This window comes from Pinus tabuliformis, chromosome 1_2, assembly GCF_031772625.1.
Source record: "Pinus tabuliformis cultivar Carrire ecotype Pingquan chromosome 1_2, CPIR1, whole genome shotgun sequence".
Lineage (NCBI taxonomy): Eukaryota > Viridiplantae > Streptophyta > Pinopsida > Pinales > Pinaceae > Pinus > Pinus tabuliformis.
In genome coordinates, this window is record NC_142298.1 from 966,401,006 (window position 1) to 966,425,404 (window position 24,399).

Sequence of the window (24,399 nt, forward strand, 5' to 3'; positions counted from 1 at the left end):
TTACAGGTCCTAGATGAGCCTCTTTTATCATTTAGAAACCCATGATTGTCCCAACTCCTGGTGGGCAATAAAACGCCATACCTTGAAAGGGGTATCCACTGCCATATCTCACACATCATGCTCTTACCCTTTGAGCTCGGAGCAGTTAATTAAAGAAAAATCATAAAAAGGAAAAAGACATAAATAAGGGTGAAAAAATCAAGGTCGGGGAACCTCAGGTACCATGATTACTCCATCCTATACATTATATACCCAAGTGTAGGATTCCTTTTTACTAGCTACCCTTGTATGCCAGCATGTGGCCTAGGGCTACACATTTTCATTCCCTACTCCATTTATCTCTTTATCACTTGCCAACACCTTTAAAAGGATGTACCTTGGACATATTATCCCCTTTAGAAGTAGAAACCACCTAATGGGATACTTGGTTAACCCCATTTGGAGCTTGGAGACATTAGCACATGCTAAAATCCATTAAAGCTAGGGGACACATTAGATATTATGCGGAATTGCAGGTGGTTTCCATCTTGGGTTTGGTATCCCTATACGGGGTCTTAACACTCTAGAGGGCTACATTGACACATGTAGGGTGTGGGTTGAGAACCATGGGCTTCCATAGCAATAGACAACACTCCATGGATCCCCAAAGATGTTCAGAGATTGCTCAAGATTCATCTATTGGACGAGGAAGATGAACCTGGTTCACCTTTGCCCAACCCGCCCCACAGTTGTATCATGCACTTGGCAGATGACCCAGGACTTGTATGTTGATGCGGCATCACTTACACCATCATATGAGCCCTTACAAATGGACTACAAGGATCTTCGACTCACTTGGAGACCCTTGAGGTCACTTGTGTGCCCTCACAACCATTGGGAGCTCTACATGTTTATTTTGTGGAGAAAAATGGGCCAACCCCTTGTCCATTTCTTTTAAAGTCCAATTCATCATTTTTGGCACTTATGGACTTCACCAGGCCTCTTAGAGAGCCCAACAACATGCATCATTGGTTATTCGGTCCCTTGGGAAGCTTATTATTTTGTTTATGAGCTAGTTTGGTGGGCTTGTCGACAAAAGATAATTATTTGCACATTATTTTAAGTGATGGGCTAATGTAGATTCAAATTAGGTAATTCGAACTCCTAATGAGTATATAAATAGGAGATACATGAATTCATTTGTATCATCACTTGGATTGGATCATATCTTCTTGTGAGATTTTCACTATCTTTTGAGGATGGGACTTTTTGGATGAATGGATGAATGTAGTTGTTTGGTTATTCTTCTTTGCCTTGGAGTTTCTACGATTGGCATATCTTGGTGATTAGATATATTCCTCTTACATGTAAGTACTATGTTAATGCTATTTTTATTCTTTATTTTGCTGCATTCATGATATTGATATTTTCGCTATTCTAAGGTTAATTCACTGCTTTTCTTGGAACGAAATTGTGGAAATTAAATCTCTAAATAGTGTTGTATCATGATTGGGCCATGGGTGAATGAATGAATGCTCCTAAAGACATCCTTGTCTTGACAAGTCACCAAATATGTTGAATGAAGTATAAATGACCTTGAAGCTACTTCCATTAAGCCCTAATGCCCAACGAAGTTGTCTTTTAGGCCTCCTTGACAAATGAAAATCAATCCAAACTCTAAATCTTCCATGACTCATCTCTCCCAAAGGAAAAAACATTGGTCCTCATCTAGTCTAAAACTGTATGTTTCAAATTGATCGGTGGAGATACAATGCTTGATCCCAGTCTCTAGTTTATGTAATCTCCACATCATAGAGATAATGAGGAAGAGCGAGAAGCTTAACAGAAGTGAACCCAAAGGTCCCGACCTTCTGGAGATTTATCCAGATACTCAAAAACAATTTCAATGGGATGGGTGGCAAGAATGTTTCCACCATGCACCGATTACCATGACATTATGGCTCTAACATTCGCCCAGGGGTTTGACGGACAACGCATGGAGGTAGGAGGACTTTCGTTCCTAGTCACAGAGGAACTAATCGCAGAAGTTACAACCCTGCCTACGGATGGGGAAAAGGTTTTCATAAGTCACGTTCTAGTTAGGATTAATGTCCCATTTTTCCTAAAGCCGAGTTCAAGGATAGAAACTAGAAGGCACAGGTGCAGAGATCCTAGCTGGAGGAAAGATGACATGGTCTGTTATGCATTACCCAGTCATACTTCATGTGTGAAGGGCATTTTAACTGGGTAAATCTATACCATTTTCATTTCCTAGCTCATCTAGCAGGACAAGTAAGAATGAATGCTTGTTTTTATTTATTGGAGAGTCTCAAGCACATGGTTGCTCGTTTCCAGGCTAGGGAAGACCCATCCCCTCATTTTGTTTATCACAAAGCCTTAATTAAGTTTTTAATTGAGAATCAATTGGCCAAAGTTGGCAGAACTTGGAGCCATTTCCTGTTTTGGGGAGGGTTTCAACCCCATCCCCCTAAGGCCAAATGAGGGAGGTAAAAGGGTACTAAACAGGGTAAGAAAAATTAGGAAAAAACCTCCTCTCAGGGAACCTCCACTGAAACCCAAAGCCGAAAGGAGAGACATTCCCTCATCCTCTGGTCCTACAATCCCTAAGGTTTATGCTAGAAGAAGTGACAAACTGAAGAAGACCCAACCTACTACTGAAAACCCTCCCACTGAAAATCTACCTCATCTGTGAATTCCCCTCATACTGAAAAGCCACCCACTGAGAGTTCCCCTGTAGAAACTCATCCACTAGAGCAGACCAAGGGAAAAGAAGTTGAAACTGAACCCTAGGATGAAGAAGAACCCTCTCTATTTCAAATGTTCAAGGGAGGTAAAAGACCTCACACCAGGCCTTTAAACAAATTAAGGTTGAAGATAAAGTTAAAACAAAATCCTGACCTCACCAAGGAAGTGATAGATGTGGACAATGTCCCATTAAAGGACTTGATAATAAACAAAGGGAAAATTACAGGTTTTAAAAGATCAAAGGCCAAGGAAACTAAAAATAAAATCCCTATGGAAACCAGACAGAGTAAGAGGCAAAGAATGGACAAGGTGGACATTCTTTTGGAGGTGGCGAGTACCCTCAACTAGGAAGTTGATAACCATTTTTGGGTGTTTGATTAGTCAATGCTAAAGTGAATTTTGATGATCTATCACTAATCACGCACTTGTCCGCATTTAGATACAAAACAAAGCAGATGAGAGTTGTCATTTCCATTGTCTGCAAATTTTTCACAGAAAGCGCTGACATTTCCATTGTCAACGCATTTGAAAGACAGAGTTTGGAAAGAGCATTGACAGTCAACCCGCCAACAAAACTACTGGTTCAGGCAGCTAAAGGTCTGGAAATGACAGCATCAGTGTATTGTCGGAGGGATGACCAAAAAGACAACAACAAAACAAAACTCGTTTTTGGAGGATGACAAGGCTAATCTACAGCGAGGGGAACAAAATCATGATACACTTTCTCAGCGCCATTTTCAGCAAGTTATTTTGATTTTTGATATGTTTAAAAAGATATTTTTAGATGCATGAACCTAAGATATTTATACTTCTATTTTGGATCACTGTAATTATTTTGCAACATGTTTTAGTTATTGTAATGCTTATATAAGAAAATACCATAAAAGAAGAAAGGGTTGATGTTTATTTGAGTTTTAACATCCTTGTGTATTTTGAGTAGATCATTAATGAAAACAATCTTCATGAGCATTTGCATAAATTCTTGTGTTGTATTTTATATGTGTTTTTTTGCTTTGTTTTAAATTTCCTCATGTTTGAAAAAAAAGAGTATGAGATTGGGATTCATATTTTATGCTCATTTTTGTTTATTTCTTAGGCATTAATAATTGTTCTTCACCTAACCTTTACATTAATTTCCTTCATCTTCTTCTAAATCATTTAAGTGTCAAAGAAATTATTGCTACCCTGATTTTGTGTTTTTCGCATCGAAACTGTGTTTATATCAAACCTGATTGGGTTAGACCCCATGCCAAACGCTGGAAATTTAACTTAGCCCAACCAAATTTCAATCATTTTTCGAGAAATCTGGCCATATGACTCAATTGTAAACCTTCTACTACAGTGACTTTGAGTAGTTGAGTTTTTAGGGAGAGATCCCTCTCTAGGTTGAAGGGCTAGCTTTCAACCTCAAAGAGGTTTGAGGTTTACCTTAGAGGCTTTCCTGCAGGCGGGTTTCCTTTAAGAGATAACATATTGGTGCTATTGCCGAGAAGCGAAAGTCATATTTTCCCCAAACGATTTTATTGTTGAAAATCAGATCTTTGAGGGCAAACAAAGATTTGTATATCAGTTTGATTGAAGTTGTTTTCTCTAGCGACTCCACACTATAAGCTGAAGTGTTCTTATTGATGAAGTTCTAGCTCACATAGGTGTTTATACTTGGAGGAAACCTAATCCACTCAAGATTTTTCAAGCCCGGAAAAGTTGTTCAGGAAGAAAACTCGAAAGGAATTAGGTACAGTCTACTTAGAAAGGTTTTATTCTCTACCTACAAAGGTTGAAGCTCTTGAGGATTTTCTATTAGATATTAAATTTGAAAGTAATTTACTCAGATCTAAGTCCAAAAGTAGTATTTCAGACATTGTTCTTGATCCAAAAAATCTAAAGACCTTTACCCCTGTTTCTTCCATCCCAGAATTAGAGCTATTGCCATAAGGTTTTGAGATTTTGTCTCGTTTTTTAGAAATTAGAACAAAAATTCTAGGAACTCCAAGAAGCTACGACTAAGTATTCAACCTTTCTTTATTTCATCCCATATTTATTTGCTTCAACCACTCCTTTGTCCTTTGTGGGTGTCCAAAATCCCATTTGATCAACTGTTATTACAACAGTCTAAGTGCCTTTGACATTTGTTGTCCACATTAGGGAAATTTTGAGGTGTAAAATTGGCCTCCTAAGAAAAATGTACAATGAAAATAAACTTTATAAGAACCAATAGGATTCAAGACAATGGGATCAACCATGGGGGATGATTCACCAGTTTTGGAGTAAAAAAATATAAATAATAAAATAATAAAACTACATTTTCAGCTCATATTTTCAATTTATCTCCATATGTTTTTACTCAAATTTCGAGTGGGAGTGCTCTTTGGACGCAAAATTTAATTCCTCATCCATGGAGTACCCATGTTGCATACTTTCGATGGACCCTGCTACACGAAAAATGAAAAATATATGAAGAACATGATTGCAATAATGTTTTTCATGTATTTCTCATTTTTCGTGTAGTAGTATACATTGAAATCATGCAACATGGGTACTTTTGGGATGATGAATCAAATTATGCATCCAACAAGTGATTCCGCTCGAAGTTTGAGTAACCCCATAGGGAGATAAGTTGAAAAAATAGTTTTTTATTTTTTCCCACTAAAATTTGATGATGTAATCTATTCTTATTTTATTGTTTCCACTATTATTTTATAATTTCCTCAAGATGCCAATTTTAGACCTCAAAATTCCCTTTATGAACTCCTATTGTTAGTGTAATTTCATGTCCTAGCCCTATGGCTGCTAGATTTTCACCTTTGAACCTTCAAGGTTCAATACATGACCTCCCCTTGAATTATGGATAACACTTGATCCAGTTTGATGGAAGTGGGCTTTATACAGCTTAGCAACATGTATACAAGCTTAATAACTTTATAGATTTAGAGGAGGTTGACCATGAAGATGTCAAATTGAGACATTTTGCACAAAGTCTATCACAAGAGGTAAAGAAATGGTTCAAATCCTTACCTGTAGCAAGTATCAATACTTTCTAGCAGTTTGAATAATTATTTATCGCTAGGTGAGAGGTGAAGAAAAAACCTCTGCAGATTTTAGCTGAATATGAAGATTTAAAAAGGAATCGAGGGGATTCAGTTCTAGAATTCACGACTAGATTTAATAAAGTCTACAATTCAATTCCAGCTGAGATAAAACCTCCTTTGGGATTAGCCTTGTTACATTATCCTGACGGTTTTGATGCTGAAATGGCTTATCAACTCCGGGAAATCCTGTCACTTTAGAAGCAATGCAGAGTAATCCAATTAGAGTAGAATCCAATTTGTTGGCCAAGAAGGAAAAAAATAAAACTGAGAAGAGAGTGGTGTTCAAAGAAGAATAATCTTCTTCACCCGATCTGAAATTTGATGTGATGTTGAAAACGGTGGAAAAGCTGGTTGATCGGAATCTGGATTAAGGGAAATTTTTTTCTCAAAAATTAAAGTGCTCAGAATTGCTCAAAAACAGAACGACCGTGTTGGCGATACGATCCCAACGCAACTCGTTTCACTCAAAATGGAGCTCGTATGAGAAAGAAAGAGACTTCTATCCACTTTGTCAAACATGAAAAATTTTGGGTACAACGCTGACTGGGATACTGACTAGGCATCCGTAACAACCCACTCAAGAAAAAAAATATTCCCTGAATATTCCGATAGGTGACTCAATCAGATTGTGACAAGTGTTGGCATGTTATTGGTCAAAGACATTTGAGGTGGACCAATGAGAGGCTGACATGTGGCAAGCCCGGAGGCCACCACATCCCCTCTTAAAGGTTGTGTAAAATGTTTTGGCAGGTTGGTGGAGTCGAACCCATGACTAAGCCTACACAAGCACCAAGACCTACCATTATGATGCAACCATGTGACCTAACCATAAACATTTTCATTTAGATTTAAATGTTAATGCCGCAGATTTTGGGAGGTGGGTGTTAACCTTAACCGCCAACATGTGAATGCTCCAACCTTAACCGCTACCTAACAGTCATGGGAGCCTAACTGTCGGGGTAACCGCTAGCATGTGAACGCTCCAATATTAACCGCTAACAGTTATTTTAACTGCTTGCGGGGTTTAGTGGGCCAATTATTGGTCCTAAGAATTCACCCTAAAATTGGGGAATTTGCCACTCCGTTAGCGGAAAATGGGGTGAAATTGGATGATCATGCCGGATTTGGTGCGATTTGTGGAGCGAATAGTGGAGAAACTAGGAGAGGTATTAACTTCTTCAGTTTTCGACCAGTTTTGGCTCAAAAAGAGTCATTCCTAGATGATTTGGATGCTCTAAACACAATGGAATAAGTTGCAGAGGGAGGAAGAAACTTTTGTATGTGATTTTTCGATGTTGAAGTTTAAGGAATCCTAGGGCCACCAGGAGAGGAGGTCAAGCCTAGATCAGCAGAAGTCCAATTGCAGAACTTGGATAGTCATTTGTGGGGTTTTTGAGTCTTCTGAATCCAATGGAGCAAGTTGAAAATGCACTGGAGCAATGCAGGTGCATGTAATCAGAGAATTGACCATTAATCCAAAGAGGGCCTAGCCATTGAAGCAGGTCCAAGGAGATGTAGCCCAGGAGGGGTGAACTCCTTTATTAGATTTGTGTTATGAGTTGTTGTGTTTTACTTCTCTGCAATTTACTTGTTGAATATGTGTTTTAAACATCTAATTAACCTCATAAGTTGTTCATAAAAGACACTCAACACTTGACATATAATTCCTCACATTTTAGTTAATTTGAGATGATCCTAAACATTTTTTTTTTTTAATATTGATGAGGGAGCTTTCATAGCATTAACAAGTTTGCCCAACATTTAGATCACTGGTTGATAAGTTAACTCCTTCGAGGGCTGAAAATCAACGTCAGGTGAGAAATACAAACTTCATGAGTCCTTAAGGGGTTCATAATCATCCAAGAGAGCATAAGGGCGTTGCAAATTAGCAAGTTGTTGTTCGACCTCCTTTTCCAGATGGATTTGTTGACGAGGAGGTCACTGAGGAAGAAGATCATCAAATTGGATGTTTTGATGATAAAGAAACACAAGTGTTTTCTACTAAGGAGGAGCATGACCTTTCTGCTGGATGCTTAGGAAAAAAGGACAACATTAACATTTGTGATTAAGTAGTTTATCAATAGGGCTATAACAATGCAGTAGCATATTTTTAAAGGTAGGACAATCTCACGGGCCAAACTGTTCCTATTAAGACACCACCAAAAAACAAAATAACTGAGCAGCAAGGCTGATTCAAGGAAGGAAATACTAAAGAGACTAGAGGAACCTAATAAGGACAATCCAAAAAAGGTTGAAGAAGCTAAAAGGGAGATCAAAGAATTGGAAAAAACACATTCAACTTTCAATTTGGAAAGTGAAATGAGTAAGTTGAAAGTTTCCATTCCCTTTGCTGGAATTTTAAGAAATGAACAATACAAAAAAATAATTTTTACAATGTTTAAGAGTTAAGAGAGTGATCAAGTTAATATAAATTCACAGGATTCCCTAAATCTAGATGATGATGCTCTTGAATTGATTTTTGGTCAACATGTCACTAACATAAATGATGATGTTCCCCCATTTTATGTCTTAACTTACACGATATGATTCTTCATAACGCTATGTTAGACTCTAGAGATTCACATAACCTGATGCAAAAATTTGTCATGGACCATCTAGGACTTCAGATTACTAGACCTTACAAAGACCTGTTCTCATTTGATTCCAGAAAAGTAAAATGTTTAGGGCTCATAAAGGATCTAGTTGTAACTTTGGCACAGATGCCTATTAAGAGTGTAATGATGGACATAGTGGTAGAAGATATTCCAGCTATTGTCTCAGTCTTGGGAAACAAGACTAGGATGAATATTGTAGATGGACATTGTAATGTCCCAAACCAAGGAAATTTGGAAAAAACCCTTCAAAGAAAATTATCTATCACTTAACAGGAAATTGCCATGGAAACCCAAACACCAAAAATTTCACTGAAACCATAAACTCACAAATTACATAAAATCTCATTAAAAATCACAACATGAGAAACAATGCTAAATGCACCAACCAAAATCCAGTTTTATTATATATAGATAGATGCCAATACAATTGCTGGGAATGACCCTTCGGTCTCTAAACTTAAACGGAAAAACAATCTCTACACATGTGGATTCTGAATGAATCCACCAAGGGGAGATGGGTGCTCACCCAATCTCTCTAAATCACTCGAGGGTTTCCGTCTTGGGGCTACCAATGGAGTAGAGAACCGGGTTCTCAACCTCTCATACAAGAAACAATACTCAATCCAAGATGTCCTCCAATGGTCTCCTCCTCCTCTTTTATAGATTTGATGGACTCCTCTAGAACCTTCTATTTTATTATTATTTTAATCATGGAGCACTTTTCCCTCTTTTATTTCAATTAAAATATTCTTTTAATGCGGGGAAAAGGGTAAATTGGCCACCATGTCTCCTCAGGCCACTAAAACTCATATCTAACCATCCCATCCTGTAGATCTTCCTGTTCTGGTTCCAACGAGCTATTACACTAAGGTGTCCCACCAATCAATCTCCTCGGAATGCCACCTCGAGCATAATTAATTAAGTTATGCCCAATAATAATGTTGATTTCTAAAAGTTGTCGGAATGCGACAGAATGAAAGGCAAACTATGCAGATGGTGGAATATGCCAAGCGAATGCCATCAAATCCCATAAGAACTCTGCAAAACTCCATCAGAACCCCTGATGACATAAACCTGCTCCACTAACCTGGCCACCTCCTGCCTTGGAAATCCACCCTGGCTGCACTATGAAGAAGGATAAAAATGGGGACATGACAGTCCTCCCACCCCAAGATTGCTTGCCCTCAAGCAATCCAAATATGTGGACCAATCTGGTGGTCCGACGCAACTAAGACCCAATGCCAGGATCCCATACAAACCATTGGGTGACGCTTTGCTCCTGTGTCAACCCACCATGAATGGACTCCTTGATGCCCGGATCCTAGATCAATCTCCGACGGAACTTGTCATCAACAAATCCTCCAGGATCCCCATGCCACCAATTAGAAGCATCAAGGCTCCACGACTCTTGCTCTGCTATAAATTCAACAATGAATGTTGATCCACCTGCTACGTACCAACTCATCACCTCTCTCCAATCCAACCCTTGGCCTAGACCAAGGTCAATCTCATCATGTTGAAGTTGTGCTGAAATATTGATGAGTGGCTAGCCTACATCCTGCCGCCAATCGAAGCATGTAATATCCCTCACCTTGGAGGGATCTTGCAATACAATGCCTCTAAATAAAAATGATACTCCATCAGTAGGGTACCAGCTCATGATCTCTCTCCAATCCAATGTAGGGATTCCTGTGCAAAGAATACATCTTCTATGTTGACACTGATCCATGCTCAACTCCTCATGCTCCACTTGGAAATTCAAAACATATCCAAGAAATCCTGATCTCTCCCTCTAATGGGAAAAAGTGGGCAAATTGTGCTGCAAACCCTATCTATGAACTCTTGGAGAGGATTGTTGCATGAATATGTTGCAGCTTTGCTAGTCGCCACTATATCTATTTTCACCTCATTAATGGGTAGACCCAAGGATGGATGCACCATCATCTCCAACTCTTGCCACTTACTAGCCTCCTTCAAAACTACCTCGTCAATATCCAACACCTCCTAACGAAAGATGTCTACAAGTACTACCTCCCTGGAGGCTACCTTCACATCTATTTGCTCCACTCCAATGACTCACCCCATGGGTGTCCACTCATCCTCCACCATGGGCTCAACATGAGCCACTAGCTGACTATATAAAAATGGCTCATCCCACACATTGTGCATATCGTCCTCCTCATGTCCTTGCACCATTGAGTGATCTTCATGCTGGGCCACCACCAATGGCTCATTTCTCAAATCCTCCTGAGTGTCTTCTCCTGGGCTTTCTTTATGCATGGAATCAAATTGTTGCTCACCATCTGCAATCATCAAACATAGAGGCATAGGTATGTTGCTATCACATAATTTTTCATGCTCCTCAAAGGTGTTTTCATGCAAGTTAAAGCATTCTACATGCAACTCCTGCTCAAACATGGGCCCTTCATTTCTTTGTTGACTTGAGTTTTTTGTCATTCCTCGCTCTTCTTTAGTTTTTGCTTCTCTGTAAGTTTTACATGTGTGATCTGGTGTCCATGCTCCTTGACATGTGAAGCAAATATGCTCTCTCCTCATTTGATTTCGACTCTTCTTTGGGAGCTCTTGAGACTACTTCTGCTTTGGTTCCTCATCCTTCCCAAATCTGAACCCTCCCAAAAATATTCTCATAAAATTTCTCCTGGCGATAGGGTCAACACTAAGGGCTGCGAGCTACCTCAGTGACTCATCCATGAGCCAATAAATTTTAAAATTTCAAGCTCCCCTTACTGATGTTGCAAAGGCCCAACAAAATAACCCAAATAATTAATTAGCACTGCCCATAAATTATGTTGTTGTTGCTGAAGATAAATTGGTGTTTTTTCCCTCAATACTACTCCAAAAATTCTGAAAATTTAACCTAAGGCTCCTCACACCAAACCCATAAAAACCCAGAAATGGTTTGGCTTAAATCCAAGCCAAGATCAAACTCACCAAGTGGTGTGAATTACCCAATTCACTGATAAAACGAAATGATGAATGAACACTGATTTACAGCCCGCATACTACCCAGAAAATTCTGAAATTTTAACCACAAACTCCTCTCATAAAACCCAAAAAAACCCAGAAATTTTTTGGGTAGATTCCAAAAGATACAGAAAGCCCCAATTTAGTGCAAGTTTCCTACTCCGCCCAACTCGGCACACTGCTCCAAATAAGATAAATTAATATCACAATGTTCCACCTCTTCAATCCATCAAATTCACTGAAAAAACACTGGCAACAACAATCTTGGCACAAAAATAAAAATTCTGCAACAAAGGATGACTTTGGCACTTCCAAAATAAACCCTCGAATACTTAAAATTGAAAACCCGAACTCGCAGGCTGAGCCAAGTTCGATGCTCTGATACCACTGTAATGTCCCAAACCAAGAAAATTTGGAACAAACCCTTCAAATCAAATTATCTAGCACTTAATAGGAAATTGCCATGGAAACCCAAACACCAGAAATTTGACTGAAACCATAAACTCACAAATTGCATAAAATCTCATTAAAAATCACAACATGAGAAACAATGAGAAATGCACCAACTAAAATCCAGCTTTATTATATATAGATAGATGCCAATAAAATAACTGGGAATGACCCTCCGGTCTCCAAACTTAAACAGAAATAAATAAATAAATAAATCTCTACACCTGTGGATTATCAATGAATCCACCAAGGGGAGATGGGTGCTCGCCCAATCTCTCTAAATCACCCAAGGGTTTCCATCCTAGGGCTACCAATGGAGTAGAGAACCGGGTTCTCAACATCTCATACAAGAAACAATACTCAATCCAAGATGTCCTCCAATGGTCTCTTCCTCCTCTTTTATAGATTTGATGGACTCCTCTAGAACCTTCTATTTTATTATTATTTTAATCATGGAGCACTTTTCCATGTCTCCTCAGGCCACTGAAGCTCATATCTAACCTTCCCATCCTATAGATCTTCTCGTTCTGGTTCCAACGAGTTGTTACACTAAGGTGTCCCACCAATCAATCTCCTTGGAATGCCACCTCGAGCATACTTAATTAAGTTATGCCCAATAATAATGGTGATTTCTGAAAGTTGTCAGAATGTGACGGAACGAAAGGCAAACTATGCAGATGGTGGAATATGCCAAGAGAATGCCATCAAATCCCATAATAACTCCGCAAAACTTCATCGGAACCCCTGATGACATAAACCTGCTCCACTAACCTGGCCACCTCCTGCCCTGGAAATCCACCCCTGGTTGTACTATGAAGAAGGATAAAAATGGGGACATGACATACATGACTTATGCATCAATCCCGTTGTTTGGTGAGTTGAAAAGATTATATAGGGAAGTCCAAATGGCCTATATGGTAAGCAGTAGAACTCAACCAGATAATCATCCCATTTATGCAGTAGATATAGAGGTAGGATCACAAATTTTCTTTAATGATTTCTGTATTGATGGAGAAGTATCAGAACAGGTTGAGGTTGATGTTCAACAAAAACAGGTTCAAACATTTTCAGATGAAGTCTGGAATTTGTATTTTGATGGCTCCACTTGTGAGAAGGGTTCTGGGGTAGGAATTTGGATTGTTCTACCAGACTGTACTAGTTAGTTGCATTCATACAAATTGTATTTTGACTGTACAAACAACATGGCAGAAGATGAAGCTCTAATTATCGCGCTGAACCTATTAAGAGATAAGAAAGAGAAGAACACCCAAGGACGAGGGCCTACCGAAATGAGGTATGGGAATTCTCTTCAAACTTTTTCTCTAAGAATGAAATCTCTCTTGTTCCCAGGGAAGATTTTTTTTTGCAGACTCTTTAGCAACAAATGCTAGTGCATTCAGAATTCCTATTTATCCTAATGAAAAGTATGAAATCAATGTGAGACATAGACCATCTATTCTAGATAATACTAGGCATTGGCAGGTTTTTGAAGACGATAAACAAATTAGAAGATTTCTTGAAAGAACTAATGAATTTCTGAGCACTCAAATTGACAAAGATGAAGGCGAGACCACAGAGAAAGATATTGAAACAACAATATTTTTTAATACTGTTGTTGGACATGATATATTACAGTTAAGTAATAATATAATCCCTATAGGTTTAGTTTCTTTAGAGCGATTGTTTGATTCAAATGATGTAAGCCTAGAATCCCACTAAGTGATGGGGAGATGGAAGACTACAATTTGGGAACTAAAGATAATCTAAAGATGGTCAAAGTTTCTAACACTTTGAAACCAGAGCAGAAGATGAAGTATGCAAAATTGTTAAAGGAGTTTGCAGATGTATTTTCTTGGAGATACGAGGACTTAAATATCTATGAAAAAATCGTCATCCAACATACTATACCACTCAAGGAGAATGAGAATCCCTTTAAACAAAAGTTGAGAAGGATTAATCCAAAGCTGCTACCGCTGATTGAAAAATAGGTGAAGAGATTGTTGGCTCCAAAAATCATCATCCCACTGAGATTTTCAAATTGGATAGAAAACCTGATACTCATCGGAAAAAAGGAAGGGGAAATTTGCCTGTGTTGATTTCATAAATTTAAATAAAGTCTCATTGAAGGATAATTACCCTTTACCAAAAATGGATCACATTATGCAAAAGGTGGTTGGATGAGAAATGATTTCCATGATGGATGGGTTTTCTGGATATAATCAGATCCTAGTGGATCCAAAAGATCAGGACAAGATTGCTTTCACCACGCCATGGGGCACATTTATGTATTAAGACTCATGAATGTTGGATCCACCTTCCAGAGAGTGATGGATATCACTTTTTCTAATGAAAGAGATAAGTTTGTTGTAATTTATCTAGATGATATTACTATCTTTTCAAAATATGAATCTCCTCATTTAAAACATTTGAGGACAGTCTTCACTAAGTGCAGGAAGTTCGGAGTTTCTTTAAATTAAAAAAAAAAACACATTTTGCTATGAAGGAGGGAAAGTTGTTAGGTCACATAGTATCAAAGGAGGGCATTCAGATGATTCCAACCGAGTGACAATAATACAAAATATTGAACAACCAAGAATCAGAAAAGAAGTGCAGTCATTTTTAGGTAAGGTAAAATTTCTATGAAGATTTATCCCAAATTTTGCAGAAATTTTGAAGGTAATGTCAAACATGCTTAAGAAAGGAAATGAGATTAAGTGGAATGAACAAGCTAAAGAATCCTTTAGTGATATCAAAAAGACTTTAGGACAAGCTAAAGAATCCTTTAGTGATATCAAAAAGACTTTAGGACAAGCTAAATAATCCTTTAGTGATATCAAAAAGACTTTAGGACAAACTCCTTTACTCACTAGTCTAGATTTGTCTAAAGATTTTGTAATTTTTTCATTTGCTTCCGAGCACACTATCTTTGGTGCTTTACTTAAGAAGAATGGGGAATGTCAAGAACAACCCATTTCAATTTTTAGTAGGGAATTGAGAGATATTGAACTGAAATAAAACATAATGGACCAACATGCATATGCATTGATTAGATCACTCAAAGCTTTCGGTGTCTTTATACTGCATTCTCACATGATTGCCTATGTACTGGACGTTGCAATAAAAAGTATTATGATTTAGCGTGATAGTGATGGAAGGAGGGGGAAGTGGATTGCTAAGATGTTAGAATTTGATTTGGAAATTAAGCCTAACAAATTAATCAAAGGGAAAGGTTTAGCTAGGCTAATGGCTGAAACAAATATTGGTACTTTTGATGTGAATTCAATTATGGAATTATCAGATTTTCTAGAGGATGAGTTAGTGGTTAAAGTGGATGACCATTTCAGAAATTGTGCATGGTATATTGATGTCATTTACATACTGTAGAATATACAAGTGCCATCGGGGACAAATAAAGCTCAGGCTCTATTTTTAAGTCTCAAATCTATCAAATATTGTCTTCTGGATGGTTATCTATTTTGGAAAGACCCGCAAGGCATCTTATTGAACTACCTATTCGAAGATGAAGCCAAAGAAATGATCAAAGAATTTCATGAAGGAGCCTATGGAGGACATCATTACTAGAAGGCTATTATTGATAATATTTTGAGAGCCGGATTCTACTGGCCTACAGTTTTTTTTCTGATGTTAGAAAAGAAGTTGTAGCTTGTCATAAATGTTCGTTGTTTGAAGGTAAATCCAAATTAATGTCTCTACCTTTGAAACCCATTTCTATAGAAGCACCATTTCAACAATGGGACCTTGACTTCATTTGAAAACTTCTTCCAGCATCCTCAACATAGCACAGATGGATCTTAAAAGGAACATATTACTTTACCAAATGGATTGAGGCACTTCCAAGCAGGAATGCTAATGATCTTCTTGTTATTCAATTTTTAGAAAACATTCTTTCCAAGTTTGGTATTCCAAAAGAATTATTAAAGGTAATGCACAATGTTTCAAATCCAAAAGACTAATAAAATTTTATAATGAGTACCGTAATAAAATTAGTCATTCCACAATCTACTTCCCTCAAGGTAATGGACTGGTTGAGTCCTCAAATAAAAGTCTTATCAAAATGATCAAAAAGCTGTTAGAAGACAACAAGAAGGCTTGTCATACAAAAATTAAGTTTTCTTTGTGGGTAGACAAAATCAATACTAAAAGGTCAATAGGTACTACCCCCTTTCAGTTAGTATATGATGTCGATGTAACATTCCTGGTTTCAATTGGAATCTTTGTTATGAGATATTTATAGGAATTAGGAGAAGAATTGAATCATCTGCAAAGGAGGATAAATTAGTTAATAGATATACAAGAGGACAGAGAGAAAGTGTATGAAAAGGCTCAAGAAGTTCATAATCAATTCAAGAAGGCTTTTGATAAAAATACAAAAGAAGACAATTTTAAGTGCCTAGACCTAGTCTTGAAATGGGATGCTTACATTGAGGACAAAGGTAAGCACGGGAAGTTTGAAAACATTTGGAAAGGTCCATACATAATCACAACTTTCCATGGTAAAAATAGTTTCATTTTGGAAGATATTGAAGGAGTGTTGCTTCCAGGAGGTCTAGTCAATGGATGTTTATCGGAACATTACATTTCTTGAAGAAAGAATGTTTCAAATTCCATTGTAAATATTCGTATTTTTTAAAGTACTTGTAGTTGTGGATGAACTATCTGAAGAACTTGAAGCCCAGGGAGAAGGCCCTAAGGTTTTGATCATGTTTATCAGAGAATAATTTTTTTCACAACAATTATGTTTTTGTTTTAAAAATCCCAGAGTATGTAAAAGGAACATATTTTAGAAAGATGTTTTTTTCTTTATTTAGGGTGAGGCAAAGTACTAATTTTTGCAGGATTTTTTGTAATAAGTAGGCCTATGGTATGTGGGGTTCTTGCTTCCATCAATGATCGACAATGTCCCTGTGGAGCCAACTATTATCACATTTTAGTTTGAATTTGAATTTTTTTTTTCTTTTTGAGAAACACTGACAATTTCATTGCCAAAGAAACAATTTGTAATAAACATGAGAATGTTGATAATGGGACTATCAACTCTTATTAAGTTCAAGAAATGACAAGAATAAGCTCACAACTGGAGTGTCAATGTTGTCAGGAATTGGCTGATAATGGGAATATCATTGCCAAAAGCAAAATCTGAATTTCAAATTTTAAAATCGTCTTGACACATTCCACGTCAACGATACAATAATCATTGCTCGATCATGCTATGAATAATCTAGAGGTGAAAGGTACGTTTGAAAATAATTTTTTCCGTGGCCAAAGAGCTATGGTGTGATTTTGTAATTATCGAATGGTCAAAAATATAATTTCACATGTCAATTAGTTATTCCGCTTGAAAATCTCATTGTTTTTACCACATATTATTTTCACCATTGTCATTTGCAAAGTTGTTTTAGTTTAGCATTGGAGAGTTGTTCGTTTCAAATTAATTGGCATAGATAGAACATTCAATCCCTGTCTTTGGTTTACGTAATCACCAAATCATAGGGATAATGGGGAAGAGAGGGAAGCTTAACATAAATGAACTGAAAGGTCCCAACCTTCTAGAAATTTATCCATATATTCAACAACAATTCCAGTGGGCTAGGTGGCTGGAATTTTTCCATCGATGCATTGATTACCATGACGTCGTGGCTCGAGCATTCGCCTAGGCGTTTGATGGAAAATGTGTGGAGGTGGGAGTAATTTCATTCTTGGTCAACCTGTCCCCTCATTTTGTTTAGCAAAAAACCTTAATTAAGTTTCTAATTGAGAATCATTTGGCCAAAGTTGGCATAACTTGGATCCATTTCTTGTTTTGGGGAGGGTTTCAACCCCAAAACCCTAAGGCCAAATGAGGGAGGAAGAAGGGTATTAAACAAAGTAAGGAAACTCAGGTAGAAACCTCATCTCAGGGCACCTCCATTGAAACCCAAATTCAAAAGGAGAGAGACATCTTGATGACATCTCAACTGCTTTAATATAGTAAAGTTGCATCTTTACAAAGTTAGTGTGTGGACCTGTGGGTTATGGGCCCATGTATATATCGGAAGCCTTTTAATTGGTGGGTTTCACAATAAAAGCCATAATCCGCGGAATCACAAAAAACAACAAAATTCCACGTAACCCAACCAATCACTGTCGGTCTTCGTTGAATGCATATGGTTGGAACCCAAATAAGAATTAACCCTCCTTGATAAAATATTGGGTCCGCCCGAAATGTTAACTTGCGCGCACTTTCACGGGTGATTATTATCTGATCTCCCCTTCAATAGATGGTCTCAATGGTCTGACTTCAACGAGGTTTTAATCCCGTTATATAAACCTTCATCACGTCCATTTTTGGAATTAACTGTCGTGCTTGTTTGCACGCAATATGTGTCTGATAGCCATTAAACGGACGGTTCGATCCTTTTGAACTCTAAACTCGTTTTAATGATTTTCTCGGGTCCATTTTTGGAATTAAACTTCAACGCTTGTTGCCACGCAATGACCGTTAGATCTATGGATCTGATGGGTCTGTCCTATTGGACGGATATGATCTACTCCGGGGTTTCTCCACGAATTTGTCAAGTTCTCACATTCCGCTAATATTATCTGTCGATTTAGATGATCCGACAGTTTCCGCTATGCTGATATCTCATTCACTTATTGGTGGAATTACGTTATAACACTGATCTATCTCTGCCTTACTTATTTAAGGCGAAGTTCATAGGAACTTCGTCTTACACTCGCACACGCATAATTTGCAACTTACAATAAAGAACATATATGCAAACCATACACAGACACACGAAATACAAACAACACACATATTTCTATTATATACAGAACTCAGTTACAAGCTAAAGCCTCTCGACCTTAGTCACAAATTGCCCCTCCGACTGCATTGTGTACTCTATATCCCTCTTTCACACAACACAGACTCTTTATATAGAAAATTACAAAAGACGTGGATCAACTAGGATCCACAATTTCCTCCTACAAATCACCTAGAATCACTCAATCAAATCCCCTAAATCTCTCTATACGCATACATGGCAGATAATTACATTTAATCAGGCCTTCTAGAGACTTATCAATTCCATCAATTTAGCCCTGTTTTAACATAATTTGCATCGGTTTCCAATGATTGTCCATGTTTCCCTTTCACAGCTCAAAATCTCAATTTTGATTAAGGGTGGTCTAATTCTCCTGCATCAGACTCCCAAGGCATAAAAATTTATGACCTTCTGGTCTTCGTAACAACTTTAACTTGTGAGCTGCAATCAGCCTCTGCAGTAACAAGTCTCCTTCTTGCTACAAATGCCTCACTAAACTTCTCTCCTCTGAGCTCAGTCTTTTGACATCTCTCTGGTTCTCTCCTCTTTGGAACCAATTGAGCACTCCTGGCTCTAGGTCCCTACAATTACTCTCACCTTCCTCTGCTGCTACCTGCACAAAAGTATAAAGAACATACACTTACCAAATCACAACATATTTGCACCTTCTTCTTTTGCACGCAGAATATTCTTCTGCTCTGATACCAAAAATTGATGACAGCTCAGCTGCTTTGATACAACAAAGCTGCATCTTTACAAAGCTAGTGCGTGGACCTGTGGGTTATGGGCCCACGTATATATTGGAAGCCTTTTAATTGTCAAGTTTCAAAATATAACCCATAATCCATGGAATCACAACAAATAACGGAATTCCACATAACCCGACCAATCACCGTTAGCCTTCGTTGAATGCATATGGCCGGAACTCAAATAAGAATTAACCCTCCTTGATAAAATATCGGGTCCGCCCAAAATTTTAACCTGTGCGCACTTTCACGCGTGATTACCGTCTGATCTCCCCTTCAACGGACGGTCCCAATGGCCGGACTTCAACGAGGTTTTAATCCCGTTATATAAACCTTCATCGCATCCATTTTTGGAATTAACGGTCGCGCTTGTTTGTACACGATATGTGTATGATCACCATTAAACGTACGACTTGATCCTTCTGAACTTTAAACTCTTTTTAACGATTTTCTCAGGTCCATTTTTGGAATTAAACTTCAACGCTTGTTGCCACGCGATGACCATTAGATCTATGGATTTTTTGGGTCTGTCCTATCGGACGACTATGATCTACTCCGAGGTTTCGCCACAAATTTGTCAGGTTCTCACATTCCACCAATATTATTCGTCGATCTAGACGATACGACAGTTTCCTGTGTGCGGATCTCTCATTCTCTTATTGGTGGAATTACGTTATAACACCGATCTATCTTTTCCTTACTTATTTAAGGCGAAGTTCATAGGAACTTCATCTTACACGTGCACATGCATAATTCACAACTTACAGTAAAGAACATATATGCAAACCATACACAGACACATGAAATACAAACAACACACATATTTCTATTATGTGCAGAACTCGGTTACAAGCTAAAGCCTCTCGGCCTTAGTCACAATTTGCCCCTGTGACTACATTGTGTACTCTATATCCCCCTTTCACACAACACAGACTCTTTATATAGAAAATTACAAAAGACGTGGATCAACTAGGATCCACGATTTCCTCCTACAAATCACCTAGAATCACTCAATCAAATCCCCTAAATCTCTCTATACGCATACATGGCAAATAATTACATTTAATCAAGCCTTTTAGAGTCTTATCAATTCCATCAATTTAGCCCGGTTTTAACAGAATTTGCCTTGGTTTCCAATGATTGTCCACATTTCCCTTTCACAACTCAAAATCTCAATTTTGATTAAGGGTGGTCTAATGCTCCTGCATCACATCCCCTCATCCTCTGGTCCTACAATCCCTAAGGTTTATGCCAAAAGAAGAGACAGACTGAAGAAGACCCAACCTACTGCTGAAAACCCTCTTGTTGAAAATCTACCTTATTTTGTGAATTCTCCTCATATTGAAAATATACCCACTGAGATTTCCTTTGTAGAAACTCATCCACAAGAGTAGACCAAGATAAAATAAGTTGAAACTAAACCCCAAGATGAAGAAGAACCCTCTTTGCTTCAAATGTTCAAGGGGGGTAAAAGACCTCACACTAGGTCTTTAAACAAATTAAGGCTGAAGATAAAGTTAAAACAAAATCCTAACATCGCCAAGGAAGTTATAGATGTGGTCAATGTCCCATTAAAGGACTCGATAATAAATAAAGGGAAAACTGTAGGTTCTAAAATATAAAAGGCCAAGGAAACTAAAAAAAATCCCTGTGGAAACCAGACATAGTAAGAGGTATAGAATGGACAAGGTGGATGTTATTTTGGAGGCAACCAATACCATCAACTAGGAAGTTGATAACCATTTTTGGGTGTTTGATTAGTCACTAGTCACTGCTAAAGTAAATTTTGGTGATATATCAATGTTCACACACTTGTTAGTGTTTATATATAGAAAACACAAAGGAGAGATGACATTTCCATTCTCAGCAAGTTTTGCACAGAAAGTGTTGGCATTTCCATTGTCAACGCATTCTAAAAGACACAATTTGGAAAGGCCGCTGACAGTCGGCCCGCCAGCAAAACTACCAGTTCATGCAACTAAAGTACTAGAAACGACGGCAACAATATATTGCAATAGGGATGACCGAGAAGACAACAACAAAACAAAAACCATTTTTGGAGGATGACAAGGATGTTCTACAATGAGGGGAACACAATCATGATACACTTTCTCAACCCCATTTTCACCAAGTTATTTTGATTTTTGATATGTTTAAAAATATATTTTTAGATGCATGAACCTAAGATATTTATACTTCTATTTTGTATTATTGTAATTATTTTTTGAGATAGAAACATGTTGAAGTTATTGTAATGCTTATATAAGAAAAGACTACAGAAGAAGAAAGGGTTAGTGTTTATTTTAGTTTAGCATCCTTGTGTATTTGGAGAAGATCATTAATGAAAATAGTCTTTATGATCATTTGCATAAATTCTTGTGTTTTATTTCCGTGTCTGCTTTTTCTTTGTTTTATATTTCATGTCTGATAAAAAGAGTATGAGATTGGAATTTATATTTTATGCTCCTTTTTATTTATTTCTCAGGCATTAATAATTTTTGTTCACCTAACCCTTACATTAATTTTCTTCATCTTTCTCTAAATCATTTAGATGTCAAAGGAATTACTGCTACCCTGCTTTTGTGTTTTTCTCATCGAAATTGTGTTTATCTCAAACCTGACTGGGTTATACTCCATGCCCAATGGTGGAACTTTAACATAGCCCAACCAAATTTCAATCATTTTTCGGTAAATCTGGCCATAGGACTCAATTGCAAACCTTCTAGTAGAGTGACCTTGAGTATTTGAGTTTTTGGGAGAGATCCCTCTCTAGGTTGAAGGGCCAACTTTCAACCTTAAAGAGGTTTGAGGTTACCTTAGAGGTTTTCCTGCAGCTGGGTTTCCTCTAAGAGATAACACAATGTCTCATGAATAATCTTTTGAAGCCATATCTCAAAAATTTTGTCTTGGTCTTTTTTGATGATATACTCATCTACAAAAAAACATGGGAAATACATCGTCAACATGCTAACCAAGTATTGCACCTTTTGAAGAATAATGTGTTATTTGCCAATTTTCCCAAGTGTTCTTTTGGAAAGGAAGAGGTGGAGTACTTGGGACACATTGTCAGTTGCGAAGGAGTACGGGTAGGTCTAAAAAGGACTCGGGCAACACACGATTGGCCATAATCTCGGACCTTGAAAAATTTGCAGGGATTTTTGGGCCTCATGAGATACTATTCCTAATTTGTCAAAAATTAAGGACACATTGCTAGACCCCTAACAAATATTCTCAAGAAAAATGCACTCCTTTCGACAAAAGTAGCTCAAAGGCCTTCATGGATCTCAAACAAACCATTTGTTCTACCTTGGTTTTGGCCCTCCCAAATTTTACAAAACCCTTTTGTGATCGAATGTGATGCCTAAGGAAATCTCATTAGAGAAGTCTTGACACAAGAAGGTCAACCAATATCCTTCACAAGCCAACAATTAAGTGGCAAGAATTTGGGTCAATTTACTTATGAGAAAGAAATGATGGCCATCCTACATGAAATGGACACTTGGAAACCATACTTGCTTGTATGACGTTTCCAAATTCAAACTAACCATCATAGTCTAAATTATTGTTTGGAGAAATGCTTATGCTCTCCAAAAAAACAAACAAACAAACAAAAACAAAAACAAAAAAAAATGGCTTACCAAAATGTTGGGATATGACTATGAGATAGTTTATAAGATGGGTCGAGACAACATTGTGGTCGATGCCTTGTCATGAAAATTTGAGGAGGATGACACCCTCTTATCCCTATCCTTTCCCATACCATCTTAGATTGAGGAGGATGACACCCTCTTATCCCTATCCTTTCCCATACCATATTAGATTGAGGAGGATGACACCCTATTATCCCTATCCTTGCTCATACCATCTTAGATTGAGGAGGCACACAATGATTGTTTTTCCCATCCATCTCTTTCCCAACTAATCCAAAGGTTACAAGCGGATCCTAAAACCCCAACAGGTTACACTTGGAAAAAATATATTCTTTGATATAAGGATCGTGTGTTTCTCTCCCCTAACTCCAATCTCAAACCATGCATCTTAGTGGAGCTTCACTCCTCACCCATCACATGACATTCGAGCTTTCAGAAGACTTATGCTCATGCACACTGCTCTTTCTTTTGGGAAGGGAGAAAATAGGAAATTATTACATTTGTAGTTGAATGTCATTTCTACCAACACAACAAAGGGGAAACAATGAAGACACCAAGAAACTTACAACCCTAGTTGCTACTGTTAGCTCTGCTACATGTTGCTGATTTTCAAAGAGTGCAAGTAAGCTCGGTCCTTGGTTTCTTGTTCAAAAGAGGTCTGCACCGGTTACCGTCCTCCTTCTCCTTCACCTTGCTTACTCTCTTTCACTCTGCTGCCTCCGCTTTTTCCTTCATACCTGGCATAAACCTCTATTCTTAAAACCCCGCACTTCTATAATCCATCATCGTCCTTCGATAACAGCCGTTGATTGTTCCGATCCAATGGTCCCCGCCGCAAATAACATGCCCACCTGTCTCCCTTTATCAGTCTTAAAAAGACAGCTAATTCCTTTATCGGGCCTGGTTCTATTCGCTATCACAAATCGCATGTGTATAAAGGCTTCCCCCTTGACTTCCGCCGATGTGATATTGCGATCGCTCCTCCGCCGTCCGATCAGTCCCGACAAGATCCAATGGCCCACGCCCATATCGCTATCGCAAATCTCCCGATACCTCCTGCCAACAGATCTCCACCATCCATTCATTCGATCCAATGATATTCACTCCTACCACTTCCACAAGCCGGCCGCGCGTTAACTCGTGATCATAGCGGTTTTCCTCCCATCACATCCACCACGTGTCACCCGATAACTCGCATCGCTCGCCCTTGAACGATTACCCACTCACCCTCCAAAAGCGGTGCGATACATACCGTTTACCGCCCACTCTCCTGTCCCCGCTCGTTATCTTTCGTG